Source organism: Vidua macroura, chromosome 2 (assembly GCF_024509145.1).
Source record: "Vidua macroura isolate BioBank_ID:100142 chromosome 2, ASM2450914v1, whole genome shotgun sequence".
NCBI lineage: Eukaryota > Metazoa > Chordata > Aves > Passeriformes > Viduidae > Vidua > Vidua macroura.
The window spans coordinates 70,611,525-70,632,158 of record NC_071572.1 but is presented as its reverse complement, the minus strand read 5'-3'; the positions used below and the strand labels follow the sequence as shown (position 1 = coordinate 70,632,158).

The window sequence follows — 20,634 nt, the reverse complement described above, 5'->3', positions numbered from 1 at the left end:
TTCACCTGCCTTTTCTCAGTCCTTCATAGTCTCTTTTCTTCCCTGTTTCCAGGACTACAGAAATCCCCTGGCTTACTAATAATCTTAGCCTTTGTCTTCTGTCCTTACCCACACAAAGGCCCTTTGCATTCTCTTAATGTCCACCCCTCCTGGAATATTTCACACAAAGTGGTCCATTAAAGCATCAGTCCATCCTTTTGAAAACACAGCATCAAAATCCAGTCACATATCGATGCCTCTGGGTAGCTTGCTGATGGCCCCAGTGGGGCTTACAGAGGTTTACTGCACATATTTTTACCTACTTTTTATAATTAAAACCAAAGTCTCCTAAGTGGCTTGGATTAATTGTATGCCTGCTGGCAAACATTGCAGTGTGTATTCTTGGCACAACCAGCTACCTTCCTTCTGCCTTTAACCCCTCTCAGAATAGATCCTGTTAAATGAGATTCAAGATCAGAAGAAAATGTTGTGATCATCTAAACCCATCTCCTGCGTTCATCTGGTAATTCCTGGGTTTAAGCTGTAGAGGGCAGGGACCATCTCTTAATGTGCTTGTACAGTCCGGCACTGATCCCAACGGGAGCCTTTGGATGTGATTGCAATACAAATATTATTGATTGCACTCTCTTGCTGGCTCTTCTCCTCCCTTGCTATTTCTCCTGTCCTGCCTATTCCGCGTTCTCTTTCCTTTTCTTTTTTTTTCCCCTAGTGTCTCCTGCAGCCCTTGTTTGTGTTACACACCCTTAACAACATTAGCTGAATGTTTGATGGATGCCTTCAATATGCTGCCTGTAGCCTTTTTGAGCTGTTTTCCAATTACACATCCCTCTTCTTAATTTCATCCATCAATCTTCTGTTCTCCATTAAAAAATAAACAAACACACAGAGCACAAAGCTGAGTATGATAGGGACAAAATGTTTCTCGTACTACTCTGGCTTCACGCTGCTTTGTCAGACTTCTCAGCTCCTGGGATGCAACACCATTCAGTCTCCATTTAAACTCCTGTTCTGACACAGGGGGCATTATTATGAAAGGATTCAGGAGAAGACAATGAGAGAAGCACACAGGGGGAAGAGCTGGATTCCCTGGAATGATGCTGAAGAGAAACAAGATCTGGCTGAGGCACAGACCATCACATGTGACCAATCTCTTCATCGGTTATTGACTAATTACCAACAGGGTACAATTTGTTACAGGCAGGACAACTCACAAATTGAGAGAGGGATAAGGATTCCAGGCTGCAAAATGACCCAGGGAGTGACTTTCTCCCTGAGCTTCAGAGTGTTTGAAAGGACATGCTGGGTGAATGGGAGAAGGGTGAAAGTTAGGGAGAAATGCTGCTGACTGGGGATTATAAGGCTGACGTGTTCCAGTGCCTCTGATTTTCCTATAGCCCTGTTGAGAAGCTGCTCAATTTACATCCTTTTTGATAACTCAGAAATGGTTAGGATCACATGGGCTCTGGTAGCTCTCTGAGGTTTTGGTTCTGCCCTCTGCCTGCCTGATCCAGAATGAGAACCACACTTTTTGAAAAGTTTGCTCTGCAAGAGCTGATTTTCCAGCTTCTGGTTCAGGGCAGCCGGCCTGTTTGAGCCAGGCTTACAAGACTCTGAATGCTAGACCAACCCCAGGCCCAGGACTGTACAGCTCTAGTCAGAGACACAGGCTCTAAAGATTCTTACCTTCCCAGAGGGACAAATTTCACAGTTCAAGCTGTCCCTTGGGAACATCCTGCAATCCAGTGTAACGATTTTCTAGGCAAGCGCCCAAAGCAAACTACTCTCAGGTAATGGAGCCAAAAGTTTCAAGACACACTCCCTAATCTGGTTTAAGCCATGTTTGCAACGCTACCGTTCTCTGTGTACCCTGGGAGGAGGCAGGTGTGGAGAGGGGAGGAGCAGGGCTGGAGCAGAGCTGCAGGTAGCTGCAGATGACTCTTCATTTCGCACACCAAAGCTGTCAGCAGGGTTTTTGGTTTGTTTTGCCTGTGTTTTGCTGCCTCTCTCCACCAGCCCCTAGCCACCTTGAGGAAGTCCATGCAGATTTCATGAGTTCCCTAACTCCCGGTGTGGGAGATGTGATGCTGAAGGCAGAGCAGGGAGCTTTCAATTATTGATGAGAGCGACCTGTCTTTAAACAAGGAATGCATAATTCATGGCAGTGCCGGTATTTGTGGTGAGCAGCACCGGCTCAGTCCCTGCCTTGCTGAAATGCACAGGAAGCTGCTGTCCCCTCTCCCCCCATTCCCTTGGGCCCATCAGAGCCTTCAGTCAAAACTACAATAGTGTTAAAAATTGAGACAGGCCAAGATGCTGCAGTGCTTCCCCTCACCAGGCAGCTGCCTCCCTGTTTGAGATGTGCACGATAAAGTGGGAGGATGGATTCAAGGAAGCACAGAAGTGGGTGGAATGGGTTATTGCTCTGGGATAAGCACGGGTAATTACTGTGCAAACACAGCCAAAACAGGGCATTTCTCAGTAGCGAGACTCCTCTGACCCCCAGACAGGTCTTCAGGAATGGCATCCTTGTAGGACAGAAAGGGTAGGCTAGATCTAAAGGACAGTGCCTGAGGGTTCACATCCAATTGTATTTCTTGTGGGGGTGGAAAGTGAAGGGAAAAGGCAGATTTGGTTTTCTGCTTAGAAAGTAGCAATTTCTCCCCTAAACTCTGCTGAAACTGGGTGGCTGAAAGACAAACGGGGGAAAAAAGAAAAGAAGCAGTTTTTCTAGGAAGCTAAATATTGATCATACAATCATGGACTGTTTTGGATTGGAAGGGACCTTAAAGATCATCTAGTTCCAACACCTCTGCTGTGGGCAGGGACACCTTCCACTAGATCAGGTTTCTCAAAGCCCCATCCAACCTGGCCTTGAACACTTCCAGGGATGGACTGTCCACAACAACTCTGGGCAACCTGGGCCAGCGCCTCTCCACCCTCAAAGGAAAGAACATCTTCCTAATATTTAACCTAAGCCTACCCTTTTTCAGATTGAACCCATTCCCCCTTATCCTTTCACTACATGCCTTTGTAAAGAGTCCCTCTCCAGCTCTATTGTAGCCCCTTTTAGGTATTTGGAGGTGCTCTGAGGTCTCCCCAGAATGTTCTCTTCTCCAGGCTGAACAGCCCCAATGCTTTCAGCCTGTCTTCATAGGAGAGGTGGATGGAACAGGGAAGAGAAAGCCTCTGATCCCACAATTGGGATCTTGACCTCCCAGTAGCCCAGGCAATAGTAGGAGACTGCAGTTCTGTCCCAAGGTGTAAGAGTGCTCTTCTGCTGGGGGTTTTAATCGTCCCTCTGCTGCAGACCTGGTGAAGGGCTGCAGGCAAGTGACACCTGCAATCTGAATGAGGTGAGCATTCCCCTACAGTTCATGGGGAGAGAGGGCAAAGGAAAATTAACTGAGTCCCCTGGAGAGATAAAACCCAGGGAACTACAAATAATAAAACAATACAGGGAAGGATGGCCAGGTCCTTCCCCATAGCAGGAAGAGCAGAACTACCAGCAGCTGTGTAGTTTCAAGGCTCAGCCCCATCAACACTCTGTCCCTTGGTGCGCAGGCTCCTGTGGGGACAACTTCCCCAGGAAGTGAGTCACTCCCAATGAAACAGCTGCCCTTCCCAAGCCCCTGCACCTTTTCCTCAGATGCAGAGAAAGGCTTTATCCTCTCCTGCCAGCTCTGATCCCTTCATCATATGGGAGCTCAGTTACTTCAGCCAGAAACCAGGCTCGTCCCTCGGGAATACACCCCCCATCCCTCCACTGCCCACATGAAGCCAACTTGAGCATTCCTCAAAGCTTGGTCTGTGAACAGCTTGACACGGCACCTTTCTGAAGAGCATCCTTGTCCTAAACATGTGGCTTGTGTGTGGGAGCATAGACTGAAGGAGGGTGATGCTTTATACAGGGATTTCTTCCAGGCCAAAAAAAAAAAAAAAAACAAAAAACAAAAAAACCCAAACCCAACAGAAAACAAAAAGGAAACTTTGATGGAGCTAATTCAATCTGCTGGCTAGGTCCCACAGGAGCCAGTACTTTAGAGACAGCACGTGGCTCAGCCTGCTATCCCCAGGTAGATCAAGGGTATCCAGGCCCTATCTGGGCTATCAGCAGGAATGGAGATAACCCAGTTTGAATACAGACTAGACCTTGCTTGAACTTGGCTGCAAAGCCCGTCCTTGCAGGGAGCCTTCCGGAGCCTGAAAAAGGAGGTCTAAGCCAGGCTATTTTTAATCAGCCCAGACCCAAATGTCCTTCACGATTGATCCATACAACTTGTCACCATATTCCTGCCTCCTGAGCATAGGCAAGGGTGGGCTGTGACTCAGAGGGACACAGCCCTCTGCCCCATCACAATTTCCCTGCACTGCAGAGCCGTAATCCAGGAGTGCCAGAAATACCTAGAGAAAGATTAGCAGCTCAGGCCCGAAGAGATGCAGGGGGTACCAGATGTCTCCTGAGAAAGCTTGCTCTCTCCTGAAAGACCTCTAAGCTTGGAGTTGTCCTGTCTTGAAAGGGAACTCAGGGGCTTATTCAGATGTCAGCTTCTCTTCCCTGCTGCTGAGCTCTGGCAGAACTGAGGTCCTTTTTAGATGCTGATGACTATTACAGAATAATAATTCCAAACGTATCAGCATGAATCAGCCCAATATCTGCATTAGCCAAAAAAAAAAAAAAAAAAAAAGCTATTTTTTTTTTTTCCCAAGGAGGCAAAATAATTCTAAGGAAGCAAAAACAATAGTGGATTGTTCCAAAGTTTCTGTATATCCCATTCAGAGCTTTCCCTACTGAGTTAACAGCTGATGCCTGTTTAGCAGGAGTGGAAGCTGTCATTTTACAGCTTTTTTACAAAAGCAGAAAGGAAAAACCCATAGTATTGCCTTCCAACATTTTCAAAGATGGAGAGGAATTACTTTTTCAGAGAAAAAGGCATTAGGCATTATTTGATGGATAACTACATTTCACAGGTGCTTGTTATGGGGGAAAAAAATCACATTGATCACAAGCTCCTTGTAAAGATATGGGGCCCAAAGGCCAATGCTGCTCCTCTGATAGCAGCTAGGATACAGAGACAGGCTTTGATCTCAGCTGTGTGTCAATATGACATCAAATGCAGACCTCCAGAGGAACGAGCTATCACTAATGCACACTCTTGACTGATTTAGACAGCTTGTTTTCCTCCTGCTTTCAAAGGCGATGTTGAAATGCTCTTCCTTGCTGGACTGCCCCATTACTCCTAAGGAGGGCAAAAGAAAGCAAAGGAGAAACTGCTCTGGCTGAAATCACAGTGCAAATGAGTGGGGCAGCAGTTATGTCATTTAAAACACCAGTGTAGTTAAATATGTCTACTGTCTTCCCCAAATCTGTGAAAACACTGGCATTTTAATGGTTACATTTGTGTGCTGGCCCCCTGAAGAATCAGAGCCCTGATCTGTTATTATATGGAAAGAACTGTGGGCAGAGAATGAATGCAGTGTAAAGGCAAGAATCCCCCTGAGTTTTTATTTGGGAATGCTGGCTGAATTATGTGATCAATAAAAGCATAGTGCAAACAGCAACTTTGTGTGGAATGTTCTGGTGGGTGGCTGCTCCATATAGATTAAGACAGAGAGGACACTGGACAGCACTGATGCCACATCATGCAGGTGTTAGTTGTGTGAGATGACAGAGAGGAGAAACACCTCTTTGGTGTTTTGATGGACATTTTTGCTGTTGCAGCTCTCTGAGCTATGTGAAATATGCTCGCTTTGTAACTGGCTGAGATGGTCCAAAATGCTAATTCTGATTTCTTCCTCCAAATAAATCATCAGCACTCACTATATTTGCCACTTGCTGTGTAGCATCCAAGTGTGATGCAAACACTTTTAGAAACAAATGCAGAATGGATAAATTGGCACCTAGAGAATTGTCTTTTGCAATTGACATACATTATGGTCCGCTGCTTGATTTGTACCTTAAATGCCACAGCTGATCTGTATAGCTTGGGCTTGATTAAAAGAAGCACTAGAATGAAAATTAGAGTGAGCAGACAGTGTTTATTTTTCTGCCTTCTGCATGTGAAATAAAAAGGGAAGAAGTGAGCAAAAGAAAGAAGGGGCAGGAAGCTGATGGTCGGTGTCCTGCTAGGACTGTCCTGCTGTCCTTCCCTGTCCTAACAGGGAAGCTGTTGACTCTGGACTACAGGCAGGCCACATTCAAATAATGTGCCAAGGTGTTTGAGATCAAGAGACCCATATGCAATTCCCACCTTCTGGGAATGCCAGGGGAGCAATATCTAACTTGGGCACTGGCAGCAGCTGCTAGCATATATCCCTGCATCATGATCAGAGTAAGTTTCATTTTGTAGAAAAAGTAAGCGGTGGATGCATTTGGGTGAACAGATGGAGCTGAGGAGTAGCAAAAGTCACATGCCCCTTTCTAACAACAATCCAAGCCTACCAGAAAAAAAGGATGTGGGTTTTGGTTTCTGTTTTTCCATGTCTTGCACAGTTAAAATGGAAGAGTCTCTTGGGAAGGCAAGGAAGGCTGTGAGGGAATTGAGGGCAGACGAGCTCACAGCATGAGAAACAAACTGCTCTCTCTCTTAGAGTGCATGGGGCTTGCCATAGGGCTTGCTTATATGGGGATTGCTCTCTGCCATGCTCCTTAATTGCATGTGAAAGCAGCCTGGTCTGAAAGTGTTTATAAAGCTTCCCTTGGGAGGCAGTTCAGCCTGTGCAGTATTGTACTTGTGGGCCTATCTGTGAAATTGTGTGCTTCAGGCTGCCCTAGGCCTGGATGCAAAAGGGGGTTGATACTCCTCCAGGCTGGGGACTTGCCTGCTAGATCTGTTTCCTGAGATTGGAGTTGGATCTTTGCAGAAATACAACCATGATAACCCTGGGAGATGTGTCTCCCCAGCTCTTACACCTCTGCACTCAGGGTGTGCTGGGCAGTGCTGTCCTTCCTACCTTCCACATTCATGGGCTTCCTATCTTACTTCCACATTCATGGGCTGCCAGTTGGCCTTGGACTGAATAACTGATGAATAGATACTTCTGGCTGGGGAAGGAAGATGAACTAGGCTTTGTTTGAACCCTTCTCTGCAGTTTGAGAGCCCTTGGAGCTTCCAAGGCAGACCAAGTTGGCCTGGAAGATCAAGTCAGATAAAGAGTGGTTTCTTGTTAAAACCAGAAATGGGCTGCTGCTGTAAATCTGAGAGGTGGATATGAATCTCTCCTGATTCTGGGGATGAATCTGGCTCCCTCCTTGTGCTCGGGGAAGGAAAGTTCTCTCTGGCTATGAGAATGTTTGTGGAGGTCAACAAGCCAGGTTAGGTATTTCTAGCCTCACACAGGCACACGTGAACTACCTCCATCCATTACCAGTTCTGCAAAAATTATCCCTGAAGGGTTAGCAACAGCTTCTAGGCAGAGGAAACATCCAAAAACTGCTTGGGAAGGAAGAAGAAAGAAACTGGATCTTGCTTCTGCTGCTGTAACTAATTTCTAGGCCATATGTGTTCGTTCTGGTGCTCAGGTTAGGACCCATGTTTGGGTTAGGAAAGAAATACTTGGTATCAGATTTTATCAGTCTGGTAAGTGCAGTGCAGAAGGGAGTACACAAGAGCAGAAATCTTGCCTACTTACTACTTTGCACCAGTTCCAGGACTTGGTTTGACTTCAAGAGAGTTACAATCCAAGTGTGGCTTGGCTTGGCATGGCTTGATGGACTATGAATAAAACTTGCTGAGATGGCAGATTATCTACCACTGAACAGGAGCTGGTGTTGACAAAAGAGCCACAAGCATCCTCTGCAGCACCTCCAGAAGAGGCTGCTAGGTGGGAAGACATGTACAGGGTTTGTCTAGCAGACTGACATGCCTAGGAGCACAAGTGGTGAGACTGGCCATGATACAGGAACAGTCTTGGATTTATTCTCAAGAGAGTGACAAGAGAGGCTCTTTGAGGTGGTAAGAGCCACTTTAAATTATCCTTTCCCAAAGAATCCTTTGGGGTAAACTATATTCACCCCTAAAAGTTCGCACAGAGGTCAGCAGTGATGATCTTAGAAAAATGCTTATGGGTGTCCTGTGACTTTGTAATGGTCCTGTTCCCTTGTAATGGAGCTGCTGATGCATATCAAATAATAAGAGATTTATTGTATTTTCTCTAATGCTCCAGGAGTCCTATTCTAACACAGAAGTTAGAAACCTCACTTTGGCTGTAAAAAATCCTCCTGTTATAATTGGATGACATGCTGCTGAGCACTGTAGGTTTGAGGAAAATAGGAAACAGTGTGACAATTGCTAACCAGAATGGGAAACACACTGGGATTACTGGAGGAGTTATGGAGAAGCCTGTGGGCTGCTACAGTTCAAGTGCTATATGTCTGCTGGAGGGCAGACATATGAGTTAAGGCAGAGCAGGGTATTTGACTGGAGAGAACACCTGAAATAACTAATTGTTCACAAAACAGAAAATGTAAGAGGTTGGTGGGAGTAGGATGGAGGAGGTGGTTCCAAGGGCAAAAAGAAAACAAAAATAGGCTGGGGGAATAATGTTGGCCAGGCTGAGATCTGCCACTTAATAACACTTGACAAAATGCAAATAATTTCTCCTTCCTAAAGATCTGCCAGGGGATGTCTCAGCTATCTGGGGTCAATGATTAACACTCCTACCTCCTTTTCTATTGCTCCATGGAGACGAGGAGCTGGCAGACATGTCTGAGGGAGGGAAAAACTTGCTGTGGACTGTGGAGCAGCAGGATTTGCCAGCTTGCCTCTGACTGCCCAGCCCGGCCCTGAGATACAGCTCAGCTGGGCTTGTGTTTGACTTCAGCAGACACTGCTTGTGGGCTTTGTAGAGGTGCACAGGGATAATCAGGATTTGGTTTCTGTTTGCTTGCTAATTTCAGCCCCTGCTGTGAGATTTGGATGTTTCTGAGGATTCTGTATTAGCTTTAATGATTAAAAAATTGTTTCAATGCTTAGTGAAGAAGATGCATGATCTATCAGAGAAGCCGCTTAGCAACAGGACTCATTAAGACATGTATTAGTACAGAAAGATATCCTTGCCCCAGCGCCCTCTTGGAATGACTATCCACTCATCTAAACAAGATAAAGGTCTTTGCTGGCCTCCTCTGAGGCCAGAGGATAAAGCAGTCAACTGTGAAACAAGATTTCTTGGTTCTTTTTCTGGCTTCAACTATGCGTCAGTATGTGGATCTGGGCAAATCATTTCACCTGCTTCAGTGCCTCAGTTCCCCCACAGGTGAGATAAGCACAACAATGTATAAGCACTCTGGGGAAATGACTTTCAAGTGCCTAAGCTCATTAGAGCAAAAACAACCAGCACAGTGAATAAAACTGTCTCAGCCCCTTGCTGGTAGTTTGTACTAACCACGCGGTTCACTTTGTCCTCCTGAAGCCCCACATACAGTTAGCTAATTACAGGGGAGAAAAAAGATCTTCTCCTAGCTCCTTACCAGCTGGTGGTAGCCAAGCATAGATGTTAAAACTTGTAATTTGGTTCAAAAGAATTAATTTTAGGCAAAGCATTTCTGGTTGTCCTTCGAGGAAGGAAAGGGTCTGCCAGTTCTGGGGCAGGATCTAATTTTGCTCGAAGGAACACTGTTAAATACCATGTCTGAGAGGAGAACAGTAATACTTTGTATTTTATTCCCAGAGTCATTCACTGAATCTCTCAGGCAGCAACATTCTTAGAAGGAAAAACAGAAGTGGGGTGGAGGAAGCAGGTGTAAGAGCAGACATTTCAGTCCACATTGAAAACCTGAAGCATTCCTGATTCTTCGGCTTACATGCAGGACATTGAACTTCATACCTGGATGCACAAGCCGTGGTCACACCTCAGTGTGGGGTAAGGGTAAAGGAAACATAAATGAAAGAAAGAAAAGGGAAGAAAAATAGGTGTAGGTGAGAAACTTAGGTGTGACTGAAAGTGATTCTTGAGAAAGGGAAAGGGAACAGAAAAAATGAGGGTAATGGGAATGCGAAAGGAAAGAAAGGAGAAAGGAGGAGGAGGAGGAATGAACAAGGGTGAGGAAGCAGGAGACCAAGTGGGACAGCAAGCAGGAGGCACAGTCAAATCATCTGAGTGCTCTCTGAAGAGATTGCCTATTTTGTTTCTGCCCTTTTTTTGTGTGTGATCTTGCCTTAAAATTGCAGGAATGTGGCGGCACAGCACTGGCGCTCTGATTTATTAATTCCATCCCGTCCCACAAGCCCATAAAACAAAAGCATCTGTGTTTGCTCAAGAGAAAACCATGAAGGGCCTCATTCACATCAGAGGTGGAGAGAGAAGCTGGCAGATAGAGGAAAGTCATCGTCTCCTCCTTCCTTTTCACCTTTGTGTGGATCTGGGCTGGGGGAAGGGCCTCGGGAGAGAAGGATCCAGGGGATGAAGTATCAGCAGGGAGAAAGTTAAGATCACCCTGGCATTTGTGCTGAAGAAAGCAGAGGGGAGACACAAAGAACACAATGGCTGGACCACTGAGGAAGGCAGCCCAGCACAGTAGAGAGGACAAGATCCCTTGCTGCCACGCAGGCTCACCCAGCACTGGTCTCCAAAGTGGCACTTTGTGCAATATTACCCCAATGAATGTCAATCCCATTTCTGTGGTCACAGTCAGGGCTTTCATGAAGCCTAGCACTGTTGCCTAACTCATAGCTATGGACATAACCATAAAAATAAATGAAATCTGCTAGTCATAGGAAAAATACCCCTTTACAGCTGTTTTTAGCTTTCAGAATGTGGGAGGGTCAGGGCAAGATGAATGTTAACTATCTACTTTAACAGCTGGGGCATGAAGGGGGAGAGGAGCCAGCAACCTCTACTCCTGCCAGGTAAGCATCAACTGTGCTGTTTCTGTCAAGAGGCACTGGGAGATTTTTATTGGGAGCAGAGGACCTTGCTAAAACCCTGCCCTTAAGGACAGTGTTTTAGAAGCCAGACTTCCCTGCAACACCCCAGGGGAGCATCACCTCAGGGGAGGCAGGGTCGGCAAGTTACTGCTGCCTGCCTGGCCCTTGACTTTTCCTCCAAGTTCTCCCACACAAGGATTGCTGAGGAGCAATCCCGCTTTGCTTAGCAAATCACAGTTCCCATGTGCCCTGTACTCCCACACACAGACCCACAGTGAACTTACAGAACGAGACAACATTGCTGCTCTAAAATCTTTTATCCAGAGCTGAGATTGCCCGACTGCTAACCCTGTTCAGCTCCAAGTAATCCCAGCACTTTGCTTGGCTAGAGGTTGGCGTACTGGGAATAAATGCCCTTGCTCTCGTTGACAAGAGGTAACATCCAAAGAAAACCATTCCCTTTTGCAATGCAGCATTATTCATAGACCAGCACCACATAAAGTTGCCAGGACGCTGGCAGTGTGCTAAAATCCACAACACGGGCAGGGGAAGTGGCAGTGTAAGCACCACTAGACCAGCTCAAATCTCAGCAGAAGTTAACCTGAACCTGCTCCAGCTGACAAAACCCAAGCCTACAAGAGCTAAGTGTCAGCACACAGGCTGGAAAATACATTTTTTTGCTTCTGCCTGGAAATTAAAATATGCCCTAGTGATCTTCACTTAAACACGTCTGTGTCCTTTTGTCCTTCGTCTTACATTAATCAGTGTTGGGGGTTTTTGGAAGGTATAAAAAATCCTTTGCTAGAGGATGTGAGAGGTTCAACCCTGAAGATTTAGATATCTTTCAAGTGGACTGTGCTGTCCAGTGATGAACAACCTACTATCCGTCACAATTTCTCCTGTTCCTGAATCCTACACTCAGCACCAGCAGTATCTTGTAGCACAAAGCTCCTTATGTCACAATGCACAGCATGGGAAAATACTTTTATCATCAAATTGCTACCTTTCATATTTTCCTGAATGCAGTCCAATTCCTCTACTGAGAAAAGCCCTGTAGAGAAGCATTCATTCTCCCTCTTCTTTGTTGTTGATTGCTTTGTTTTTCACCCCAATGTCCCTCCTCATGTGTCTTCCTGAGCTAACTAACCCCACCTTAAGGAACCTCTCTATGTGCGCCAGGCATTAGTGGGATTACCTGATCAGAGTAGGGATGAACAGCAAACAGAATCTGAAGGTCCCTTTGCTGGAGCTGTGGATCCCATTTCTGTGTCTCAGACCTGGGAAGTTGTGTCTCATGAGGAAACTTAGATCATGTTTTATAAATCCCAGGAATTTGCAGAGTGCAATGTTTTCATCTCGGGCTGAAAGATGTCAGACAGTCCCCCACACTGTGTGGCGGGGGAAGGCAACAAGGTAGCTGACTGAACACTTGAGAACATTAGCAAAGTAGATAAATTCGAGTTTTAAGGAAAGGCCTTTGGGAGCACTAATGTCACGTGAGAGCAAGCTAGAAAAGACTTTAAGCTCTTCATTATGAGCCTGCACAGCCTAAAACAGCAGGAAAGATTAAAGGACCAAGTTTTTATAAGTGTGCTGACCACAGGTTGAGGTGCAGTTTGGAGACATACCCCAACCTGGAGGAATCAGTGGGGTCTGACCAGTGTCCCTTTCAAAGAACTGGTCTTAGGCAGTCATGTGTGCACCTGAGATGAGGGTGCTGACAGCCCCAGGTCTCGTTCATGCCCTGTATTTGTTAGTCTCTTGTGGTACTGGTAGGTTTTAAATCGCAGTCCTGTTAGGCTGAGCTGCTTCCCAGCAAGTGCTTCCCAGAGATGCAGGAGCCTCTTGCCTGTGAGACAGGTGATCTGGGGCTGTCTCAGCTCTGACGTGATGAGCTACCGTGTCTCCCTTGTAAAGAAGGGGTAGTCATCCTGACAAACAGCTCTGTATGTGGGCAGGGAGTGCTCTTAATCACACATGCAGAGTGCTTGAAGATCTTGGGATGGGAAGCATAATGCTTATTATTAGGTAGAAAGGCCAGGAGCAAAAAGGGCAGAGTGATTTTAGATTCCTCCAGGGCCCTGGAGGTGTGTGGGACCCAGATTCCAGTCTGGCGTATTACCTCCTTTTTAGGCTTCTTCTTTTATTAGGAACAATTAGATACAAGGAGGAAGGGGACAGATATCATCTTTCCTGTGTACATCCTGCAGAATAATTGCAGAGCTTTCTCAGAGCAATTTTGCATGCTCAGTAAAGGGCATCTTTGAAGCCTATCAAATATCTCATCCCTTGTAGGCATACATATGAAGGCTTGCAGCACACGTCTTTATTTTTCCCAAGTATTGTGAACAGGAAAGACCATCAAAAGTGCTCAAGGCAAGGAAAAAGAGGCCTTGGAAGTAGTTCCAGGAAGTGGATGGAGTTGTGGGGTGGCTTCTTATGATTGGAAGAGAAACATTGCCTCCTGAGGCATTGGAGGAAAGCAGGAGGTGACTGTGCCTGCAGCACCAGCACCCTGGGAGAGAGGAGCAGCCGAGGCTGGAGTTATGAAGGCACTGAGAAACACAGAGATGTGTAGAGCACTGTCATTGGCAGGTGATTACTGTGGTGAAGAGGGGAGGAAAGCCATCCGGGGTACAGCTGGAGACAATCCAATGCAGGCTCCTGCCAGCAAGCTGCCTGCTAGGTACAGCTTTGGTCTCGGACACTAAGGACATCTCCTGGCCTGCTGCTGAAGCAGAGGAAAGTTCCCTGCCAAAAAGCACCTTTACCAGTGCTTCATAGGCAAGAAGAAAGGATGCTGGGTACACAGGAAACACAGCCTTGAGCTGTCCAGTACAACTTTGGACACTATGCAGGGAAGATGTCACTAGAGAACACAGGCACTAGGCACCAAAATACTCCCAAACCATGGAAAGAATATGAATTTAAGGGCTGTACACTGTGGAAGTGTTTTCTCTCTTGCATACATTTAGCTGCTGTATAGCTCTGTACAGCTCCCTAGGCAACAGTCTTCCCAGATGACACTGTAACAAAGCCCAAAGGTGCGGGATCTTCCCTCATTAAAACCCTTGTCGTGGGAGCAAGTGTCCTCAGCCCAACTGCTTTGTTTTCTATCCCGTGGCTGTTCAAGTGTCTGGCAAGCCAGGCTGAGGCCCTTTGTTGTAAAGGTGGCTGCATCTCAGCTGTGCTCTGTGTCAGCTGGTTGAATTGCTTTGGGATTGCAAGGTTGCCTAGATGATTTTGCTATTATTATCATTATTATTACTATTACTGTTATTACTACTATTATTGTTACTGCACTCAAAATGCCAAAGAAGAGCTTTAACTTGATCTCACCAGATTCCTGAAACACCAGATACATTGTGTTAGCTGCAAATCTACCTCTGTATGTTAACTGCTCTGCGGAGCCATAATTCAATGCAGACTGAAGTGCCCTGAAAGCAACACCAAAGTCACTCCTGGGAGGGACGGGGGGAGGGAGGGCAGGAATCACAGTCACGGAGCTCCTGGCCTCACACTGGGCAGGCACAGCGTGGGCTCAGTTACTGGCGCTGTATCCCTGGTGTGCCTGCCAACAGAGAGATTCCAGGAAACCATGGAGCAGGCACCAAGCAAAGGTGATGGAGCCCCCATATCCTGCTCCAGGGCACGGAGAAAAGGGCATTGGCAGCATGCATGGCTGCAAACACATGTGACACAGGCTGTCACATACAGCTCTGCCAGTGGCCTCCTCCTGCCCTATAACCCTCTCTATTGCCTGAGACTGAGGCCCCCATAATCTCCTACTGAGGAATTACATTTTGGAATAATGATGGCCTCCCTTCTGTGAGGTTCCTATCCTGCTGTCTCTGTGCACCTATCTCCCAGCTTGTGGAACTGCTATATGGCCCCTGTTCCTAGTCTGTCTGAGGCTAGTGAGGTCAAAGCCTTGCACTTCTGCTGGCTGTCCAGAGGTACAAGGTGTGAACCTCCCCACCCATTTTTCCCTTTTTGCACCTGATCAGATTTTAGCCCAAGCAGAAATGGGTGATCAGACTCATGTGTGAAGCTGCTGTACCTCGCTACACTCTCTGCATATGTGCTTTGCACAAGGAAGCCTCCTCTGGGTCCGGAAAATGAGCTGAAAGCACCTGCAGTGGCTGCATCGCTCACTCTCCCCCACTCACTTGCTGAGCTGTCTTCAAGTTACGGGACAGGTATTTATAGCTTGTCATTATTGCTCTGATATGGTGATGCTTGGTGCTGCCCTGCTGATTCCAACACCACTTCTCTCCAGCTGCACAGAAATTGCCCCTTGGCAGCTTCCCCTGAGGAATTACTGAGGAACTTGCTGCTTCTCTCCAGATTTGCAGCACCTTGAGGGGTTTCTCTCTGTCACTCATTAGCTGCTGAGCCTCTCCCTCTTCTACCCTAGCCAGAGGCTGGATGGGTCAGTGGCCGGAGCGGGAGGCCAAAAAAAAAGTACTTTCCAAGTCACCTAGCAAGATTCAGCCCAAACTGCTCCAGAAAACCAGCAGCTGCATCCTTTGGTAGACGCCCGTGTGCGAGGCAGGGGTAGAACCGGGCAGAACCCTTCCCCAGACCTCCTACTCTTGCCCTCTCCCAATCCACCTCTCCAGAGCCCCTCACTGGGACGCCCATCTGGGGTCGGTTCCCAGCGAGGCTACCTGCGCCTACCCACAAAGCCCCTTGTCGCCCTTCTGTAGTTTGGCTTCTCCGGTATTTGTCACCAAGAGGCGCAATAAAACCTCTCCGGGAGCTGCGCCGTGCCCGGGACCTGCGTTTGGGTACCCTTGCTCGGAGATCCCGGCGGCGAGATTCCCGGGTGGACACACACCAGGAATGAGGGCATCTCCCCACAGCTGGAAAATTCCAGCCTGGGACTGGGATGTCGCTCCCCTGGAAGGTGTCCGGACCAAGGTGTGGGGGGATGCAAGGACGGGGGTCCCCGTCAAGCGCGGAACCGAGGATGAAGTTCGGGGTACAGCTGCCGGTCGCGGGCCAGGGCACCCCTCCAGCGCCAAGCGCCGGGGGACCGCAAGGTCACCGCTGTATCCCCGGCGCTGCTCCCACCCCCAGAGCCCCGGTGCCCGAGCGCGGGGTCTCCCGCTTACCTGGCGAGATGGGCCAGTCACGGCGGAGACGCCGGGGCGCCGGGCGCGGGGCGGCACCGCGCCGGGGGCTGCCGGGGGAGCATCGCCCGCCGCCGGGCGGAGGCGTGTCCTCCCTGCGCCCTGGGAACGGCACCGGGACCGGCCCGTCGGTGCTGCCGGCGGATGGCGGCGCCCGCCTTCAGACGGCGCCGGCGATGCGGCTACGCGCGGCGCGGAGCCGATTTAAGGCCACCCCGTGCCGGGGGTGGGGGGAGCGCCGAGGGCCGCCCGCAGCGGCTCCTGCGCGCCGCGCATCCCGCGGGGCCACCTTAAGCGGGGAAGGGGCGAGCGCGGAGCTAGCGAGGGGGGGAAGGAGCGGCGAGGAGGCGACCCGGGCCGGGAAGAGGGGGAAAGGCGAGCGGGGCCGGGCACGGCCGCAGCGCTGCCCCCGCCGCCCGCAGCGGGGCCGGGCGTCCTCGAAGGGGGAGGGTTCCCTGCCCCGGGCCGACCGCCGCTCTTCCCGCCGAAGGCGAGGGGCGGGATTTTTTTGCCCGTGCCGAGGATTTCTCTTTGCCGCTGACCGGTGCTGGGGTGATTTCCCGCTCCGGCTGCTTCAAGAAAGAGCCACCTGCCATGGCTACAACCCGTGCGGGCTGGCTATCTATAAGGCAACCTAGGAGTCACAGCTCGAACCCAGCGGCCACAGTGCTTCTGGAATTTGGTCCCCAAGTTGCTACTTGGTGCGCGCATCACCACTGCGTGCCTCAGTTTCCCTGATGTGGGATGATGGTGATGTCGGTGCAACCACTTCCCACTGCGGCAGCCGCTGGGCCATTCCTTGCTCTGGCCACATGAACAGCCACAGCCAATGCCTTGTCTGGCGGCCTCTGCCTCGGAGTAGGTTGAGTGGGAGCATACCAGCCCGCTTCAGTTTTCCTCTACCTACTTCCCTTAGGAGCTGTCTCTCGGCCATAATAAAGTCACCATGCTGCTTGAAGGGGAGTGTGACAAGCAGCACTTCCTTCAGCCTCCCAGCTGGGGCTGGATGCACATAGGGCAGAAGTGAGGGCTGTCACACCTCAGCCCTGCTGTAGGAGACTTCTCCTTGCACTGGGCTGCACAGCACACATCTATCCCTCCCTTACCCTTCCCAGGGTTGTGACTGCCATATTCCAGGAGTTTCTCCTGAAGAGGTTTCAGTTCTCAGCAGACCATGAGGCACACAAAGTAGCATAGTCCCAGGCTCAGGTAGGGACTTGTTTGGTCAGGTAACAAAGCTCCTGCCGTGGTTTGCAGTAAGCAGGGCAAAATGTTTTGAGATCTTTGGCTGGCAAGTGCTCTTGGAGAACAAGAGAAGTCTGTCTTCTCAGGGTAGCTGGCAGGTCTTGGCCACGTTTCTTTCTAGAGCAGGCATTTCTGAAAACACCTTGGAAAGAAAGACATCAAGTGACATTTTACAGCCCAAATGACATTTACTAAGTGGAACACAGAGGTGAACTCAACACAGGCAAAGCAGCAGGCCAGTGCCAGTGCCTTTGCTCACCTGCTTCTCCCTTTGCCAAGGGGACATTCCAAGCAGTTGAGTTCAGTGCCCAGAAGGACTATGGCCATGCTCACCACTACTGTGCTTATGGCTGTGCAGACCCACTGGCTACGTCCTTGTGCATCTCTCCCCCAGCCAGAGCAGGGCATGAAGTGCTGCTCTTCACCAAGTGTATTGAGGGCTGCTCTTATTCTGCCCTGGCATCCTAGGCTGCACTTAATGGTAGGAAGCCATCCATCCATCCATCCATCCATCCATCCATCCATCCATCCATCCATCCATCCTCAGTGTTGGAGGCATGAAGCTCCCAGGTTGCATGGTCAGCCCAGAAGGGTTCTGTGTGCTTGTGGATGAAAGCCAGCGTGTGGGTGTCAGGAAATGGTGACATGCTTCCCCACAGATGGCTCAGCAGAAGCCTGAATTCCTCTTGCACTACTGGCAGAAGCATTACCCTGCTCTAAGAATGAGTTAGCTGGGTTGTTCCAGCTCTGCAGCACCTTGATTTTAGGAAAATCCGCACCAAAGAAATTGATTGCCTATGCCTGCAAGGCATTGAATCTTTCAGAATTCCCTGGGATAAGGCAGAGACTTTATCCTCCTGTAGCTGGGGGAAGAACTTGAGGAGGAGTTAATTGACTGATAATTAACCACAAGCATCTTGGGTGGTTAGTGAGCTGCAGGCAATCCTTGGGTGAACACCCTAACCCTGGGACCTCTCCAGGAGAGGTCGGTTAAGGACTTTGACTTCTGGGGTACTCTCTGGAGTGGAAAAGCATGAGTAAGAGATCAGGTCCAAGGCTGCTGGAAACTCTGGAAGCCTAAACCACTCTGGCTTTGCTTACTCATGCTCCAGGTTCTCCCTTTTTATGTCCACAACCTTTGACGTGGCTGTTTCACTGCTACACACAGAGCCACAGTTTAGTCAGTCTGTCCTATGGTTGGACAGGGGGTGCTGAGAGTGGGCAGTGCAGGAAGATGCTTCCCCTCATGCCACAGTCAGATCTGGCTCCTGGCAAAAGCTGCACACTTCTGAAATGAGACTCAGTTCTGGGACAAGTGGATCTGTGCAGAGATATTTTTCTCGGATAAAGCATCTACAGTAGATTTATTGGAGGGGACAGTGGAGTATCCAGTGTGCTACAGCCCTCTCTGTCCCTCTTGAAGGCAGTGGCTGGGGCAGTCTGTGTTCCTAGCCACATGGCAGTGGAGTTGCTGCCCTGGTAAGACTTTCCTCCTTCCACTGCCATCACAGCTCTGTCCAGCACAGACATACACAGCAATCCACACTGCAGTGCTCTGGGTGGCAGCTTTTCCCTGGCATGCTGTACTTTCCTAGGCCATCTGCCCCTGTCTCTGCCCACACTTCCTCCACTGAAAGTACAACATGAAACTCCACAAAACCTCCATCCTGAGGCTGCCACTAAGCTAAGCTCCTACCCAAATGATAAGTGCTTCGAGATCCTGGGAGAGATGCTGTTGGAGAGGTAGCTTACAGGTGCAATCTGTGTGCAATTTATTCCTGCAATTTGCTTTTCTTGCTTTTTCACTGCCATGCTCTAAGGGGCCTGATGCTGTGTCAACCTTGAGGCAGACCCACAGACCACATCCCTGAGTCTTGCAGCAGTAAGTCACAGGAGGGGAAACACTGAGGAAAACGTTCACTGACTCGTGCTGCAAAGGAGGAAGCTGTGCCGCAGCGCTGTGAGCCTCCCGAGGTCTTACTCCATCTGGGCTGAGTGGCTGCAGCTGCTCCCCACTCTTCCAACTCACCTCTCCTGTTGCAGCTCTTAGAAGCAATGCATGATACAGTGTGTGTCTGAGGCATCCTATAGGATTGGGGGAGCGAGTTGTTCACACTTCCCACGTTTCCTTTTGATAGGGAATTTGGCTACAGGGCAGCAGGGACTTTGCTGGTGTCCTCTGCTGTGGGAATGTGTGTGGTGCTGTTCTGTTGGGACCATCTGCTCACAGCTGTGCTGAGAACTTGCCTCTTCAGTGCCCTCAAGGCAGGGGAGAAGCAAAGAGAGCCATTGCCGATTCCCTGCTGGAGTGGTGTATTTCACAAACAAAAGGTGAGGAAGAGCTGGCAGCAGCCCTGGAGAATGCACAGGGGATGTGGATTTGGGAGGGAAACCTACTGAAAAGGTCAGTCAGGAGTCAGGAGTCATGCACCTGACATGGCCTGTGAAGCATTGCTAGGTAGTGGTATCACACTGTCTCTGTAAATACAAATCTCAAAACATTACAGACACATACTAAAGTGAGTAAAACCTTCCCTGTGAGTTGGGAAGGTGACACCCTTTCTGCTGAGAGGGAGGATAAGCCCTGGAGAAGACAAGTTATTCCCTCAAAGTCACCCCTGAAATCCATATGTGAGGGATGCAATGAGACACCAGAGGTTTTGCTTGCCAAGCCCCTCCCTGGTCAGGCTACATACAGCCCGATGGTATTTTCAGAGAGCTTGCTGAGCTATCTTCTGCCTAGTCCACACCTCTGCCGTAGGACAGGCCCCTTCCCAACTCCTTTCCTTCCCAACCTTCTGGATGCGGTTAAAGAGTAACGGCAGGGGATGAGGAGGGGTGTCAGGTGCATCTCTTCCAAGGTCCAAAACTGCAGCAGGGCCTCTGTCTCTCCTCATTGTAAATCTGCCTAAGAATATGTGTGGCAGAACAAGAAGTCCTTGATCTAAAATCTGCCATCCTTTGAAGAACCTGTGCTTCAGCGAAGCAGCCGGCAGTTGCTGCCTGAAGAAGGCTAAAAAGCCACTCTGCAAAGCTCTGCAGTTTCATTTCTCTCTCCCTTGAAGCACCAGAGCTGTACACTAATCAAGCTATTTCTGCTACAAGCTTGGGAGGAAAGAAAGAGAGATTGTTAGTGTTAATGCTATTTTTAAATACTTTGCAGACTCTTGAATAGGATGATGATGGGGGCCGAGTAAGGACCCAGACAGAGACAGATTGATGTGTGGTAAACACATCTGCTACTCTGCAATTGGGAGGCAGCTCTTTCGGCAGCACCACTCCAAAGGTGCAGCAAGGAGCCGCTGTGAGGGCTCTGCTCACAGCCTCTGACAAGTCTTTGGCTTGGTGCTTCCAGTGCTCTCTGCTCCTTCCTTGGCCAACTGCAAGGCAGC

The 20,634-nt window shown here is 49.1% G+C and overlaps 1 protein-coding gene across 2 annotated transcripts in view; it reads right to left on the bottom strand.

Annotated features, from left to right (window-relative positions):
- Positions 1-16,201, bottom strand: part of LOC128804044 (galactosylgalactosylxylosylprotein 3-beta-glucuronosyltransferase 1-like) — a 28,093-nt gene extending 11,892 nt beyond the window's left edge. Inside the window, exon 1 of one of the 2 annotated variants that reach the window (XM_053971469.1) lies at positions 15,980-16,201. The gene's annotated coding sequence lies outside the window, so the exon portion shown is untranslated. The remainder of the gene's footprint in view (positions 1-15,979) is intronic. The other variant, XM_053971468.1, reaches the window with a different exon arrangement.
- Positions 16,202-20,634: the final 4,433 nt, after the last annotated feature.